Genomic DNA, 4,339 nt, shown 5'->3' with positions numbered 1-4,339 from the left:
TATTGTGGAAATCTGGGCTTTGCCCTCAGAGGAGAGCTAGGATGATCCTACCGGTTCGTACCCTACGGATGGGAATGTAGATGGGAATGCTTGATTGGAGCTACACTATGAGGATCCCACGGGGCGCGTGGAGATCACTCAGGGTGTTTAGTTGTTTTGTAAAATGATCAGACTAGGTTGACACAGAGGGAACATATATCTTTCTTTTGGGTTGCGTTTATTTTTAAACTGGAAGACTGTACTACTTTTGTTATGTAAATATTTTGAATTCATGGATTGAGAACTTTTTCCGCTGCTTGAAAATTATAATGACTTAATTACTTATCCAAAGGTGTTACCTTATTTATTTCTTTGTTTTATTTTAATTTCTTTTTTTAGAGCATTGGTTTGGTTTTCTTTGGGGGCTGTGGAACCTTGGTTATAGATTGTAGGTCAACCTATAGGTTGAGAGTTGTTATCTGATCATGTGTCGGTTTAGGTGGTTTGAGGTTTCAAGTTCATAATTATTATTATGTGCGGTTGTGGTCGGAAGTTATTCTTAGAATTATTGAAGTAGTGTTAAGACTCTACTTGATGATGGTTTTATAGGAAAACCATGCTGCCAAGGAGGAATGACGTTCCGAGAGCCAATGCCAATAGGGATGATCGAATGGCGGAGGCTATGAATAACATGGCTGCTTCTGTTGCTGCACAGACAGCTGCCAAGACTCAATATGATCTCGAAAAGAGGGGAAGAGAGATCTGTGCTGCAGAGTCAAGAAGATTAAAAGACTTTCGTCGTTACAATCCTCCCAAGTTTGAGGGGGCTGAGAATTCAGAGAAAGCGGATCAATGGATCCAAGAAGTGGAGAAGATCTTCGAAATGATTAACTGTCAGGCGGGAGTGAGGGTCAACTATGCCACTTATATGCTACTAGGAGATGCTGAGTACTGGTGGAGGAGTACAAGGTTGTTGATGAGATCAGCTCACGAGGAGGTGAACTGAGAATCTTTCAAAGGGAAGTTTTTAGACAAATACTTCCTGATGAGTACCAGGACTAGACTGGGTGATGATTTCCTGAAACTACATCAGGGGAACATGACCGTGGGCGAATATGTTGCTAAGTTTGAATCATTATCAAGGCATTTCAAATTTTTTCGTGAAGAGATTGACGAGCCACTCTTGTGTCATCGTTTCCAAGACGGACTAAAGTATGAGATTCAAGACTTTGTCTTACCCTTGGGAATTCAACGTTTCCAAGTTCTTGTGAAAAAATATAGAGAAGTTGAGGATATGAAGAATAAGAGAGCTAGCCGAGGAGGGAATTTTAACTCAGGAGGACCTAGTCGGGTGAAGTATCAGAACAAGGGAAAACAAGTTGCTAAACCTTATAATCGACCACATGATAACAACGGGGGACAAAATAACCCAGGGGACCAAGACTTTGGGAGACAAGTGGGACAAGGTATACAATGTTTCTGATGTGGAGAAGAGGGACATTATGCTTATGCTTGTACCTTTAACAGTCCTACTTGCTACAATTGCCATAAACCAGGGCACTTTGCAAAGAATTGCAAGGCTCCGAAGGTGGAACCAATGGTGAATGTAGCTAGGATTACTCTTCCTACTGCTAGAGGACATGTTTATTGCGTCGGCGCTGAAGTTGGAAATTTATCTAGCAATCTGATTCAATATGATTGTGCGATTACAGGTAACCCCCTAACTACACTTTCTGATTCGGGGGCAACCCATTCCTTCATTGCTATTTGTACTTATTTTTGTTCTTAGCATAACCTATGTGCTAATTTATATTTTTATGGATTCATACTTATTTTTGTTGTTAGCATATACTATGCGTTAATTTATACTTCGAATTTATAAGTATAATAGTTTGAAATGAGTATCTTTGTTTGTAATAGAATATAAGTAGAATTTATGAAGCTAACGATGATTGTATGAATTAAGAAATTTTGAATAAATATCCATAACATTTTTCTAAGTAAATAATTATTTATTAATTTCATATTTGTTAATATGTCTAATATTTGATAATGTTTTTCAAATGTTTCTTCACAAAAATTTAACCACAATTTAAGTAATAAATTATATAATTGATAAATATAAACATTGATTCTTTTACTACATCTTTTTAAAATATTTTGGGTATGTTGCACATGATAAATATGTAACGCATGCTATCAAAACTTCAGAAGTTAAATATCAATTAAGATTGGAGAGTTGTAAGAATAACTTGTGATATACCGTTCATATTATTAGTTTTATGTAAAAAGTTTTTAAAAAGATTTTAGAAGATCACTTTTATTCTATGTTGCATAAAAATATGTATACACAGTCAAGAATGAGTAATAAAGTGGTAAGGTAAATCGTTATCTCGAGGATTGTTGAGCAAGTTTTAATTATCCTGTTATTATTCATTTTAATCAATTGGAAAAATAAAATAACATAGTTTAATGTAACCAAATGTTTAAAAACGTTAATGAGTAAATTGAAGTTTAGATTGATTAGATGAAAGAGTTGAATTATGCTTCCTTTGTTATGTTAAAGTATATTGGTGTTGCTACGTGGTGCTAAAACACTCAAGTATAGAGTTTAACCTAATTTACTTTTCAGTTAAGTGAGTAAATAGAATGGTATTAAGACTCAAAATAAACATAAAAACAATAAACACAAAAGTACTAAAAATATTTTCACACCATTACACATCACATAAATAATACTACTTCACAACAAAGTTAACGTAATCCAACATAGTATTGTAACTCATAATGAACATGATAGTAACCAAAGACAAGGAGCTCTGGTTAAAATTCATTACAACAAAAATGAAGTAATTAATAAATAATCTAAGTGAATCTCCACCAATATTCCTTTGGTGCCTCATCATTTTGTAACTCTTAACATTTTCCCTTCCACTAGTGCTATAGCAACAATATTAATGATACTTTCTACCAACGACAAACATTATATGGTCAAATAAGAAATAACTACCAAGAGTTCTTAGTAGTGTGTTATAACTAATGGATTATAGTTCTTTGTAGCTTATCTTTGAATGAATTAGGATTTGGTTAGTAAGGTTAATTGTTAAATCTTATTAATATTTTTTGATGGGTTGATGATAAATGTTAATCCTTCATCGCCGTTTGGTCACAAATTTGGGCTGAGTGAAGTTGGGCAATGATTGTTGATGATTAAGGTTATATTTTGCATGTTATGTCTTACATTCATATAGTAGGACATGTTTTGGGGGTTGTGATGTAACAGAAGACAATCATGGAGACCTTGAGAAAATTATTAGTAGGAAAGTATTACCTAATAGTGGTGCACCGCCGGGGTGAACCATTGAATATTGAGTCTTTCAAAATAGAGGGACTTGTTTGTGGGGGTAGTAGCAAACTTTTCTACCCATATCAACCTAGAGTTAGAATGTCCAACATAGATTAGTTGATGATTAAGATTCTCGTCGTATAATCATACATTATTTTATTGTTAAATGATATATGTTGTGATGTTGATGTTTTTGCATGATTTATTTTACTCGGAATGGGTGTTAGGGCTGTAATAGGAAGGTAAATGGATTCTGAGGAATTAAAAGGGATGCAAAAATGTGGGTGTTGTGGGGAACAAAAATTTGAAAAGAAAGAAAGAAAAAAAAGGTAAATATTTATTTTTATGTTAAGAATCCTTTCACAATAAAATACAAATAAATAGCAACAACATCGGTTGTAATGTAAATTATTTAATTTCAATATTTTGTGTGTAATTCTTTATCGAGATTATAATTTACCTAAAATTATTCATTCATCTTCCATTTCCTTGAAGCATATTGTATACATAAAATTTAATTAAATTTAAAATTCTCAAGATTATTTTCAAAAACTTCTACCAAAATTAATAATATTGTGGTGGTTTTAAGAAAATTATTTAATTGTTAAAGTGATACATGACAACGAGGAAAGCAACACTAAAAAACTCAACCAATCAAAAACTCTATCGATAGGGTTGCTATCAAAGAAGTGGCCACTCATTAAAAGGTATGGAAGGATTATATATATATATATTCATTGTTGATATAGGGATGAATTTAATTATATCGATGTAACGTTATATTGTTCAATAATATTTTAAAGAATATAAATTTTATTATATATTTATGTAAAATTTTGCACAAATATAAAATTATTTAATAGTTTATTGAGACTCTTCAAAATTAAAGACATTTAATAAAAACAGATAAGAGGTTTATTTTGATGTTTTTCAATTACATATCAAATAAATATAAAGTTTTATAATTTTAATAGATGATCTATGATGGATTTTATATAATATGTATTTGATTTA

The sequence above is a fragment of the Cicer arietinum genome, chromosome 8, assembly GCF_000331145.2.
Source record: "Cicer arietinum cultivar CDC Frontier isolate Library 1 chromosome 8, Cicar.CDCFrontier_v2.0, whole genome shotgun sequence".
Classification (NCBI taxonomy): Eukaryota; Viridiplantae; Streptophyta; class Magnoliopsida; order Fabales; family Fabaceae; genus Cicer; species Cicer arietinum.
The sequence above is the reverse complement of the archived record's forward strand: the minus strand, read 5'-3'. Positions refer to the sequence as shown.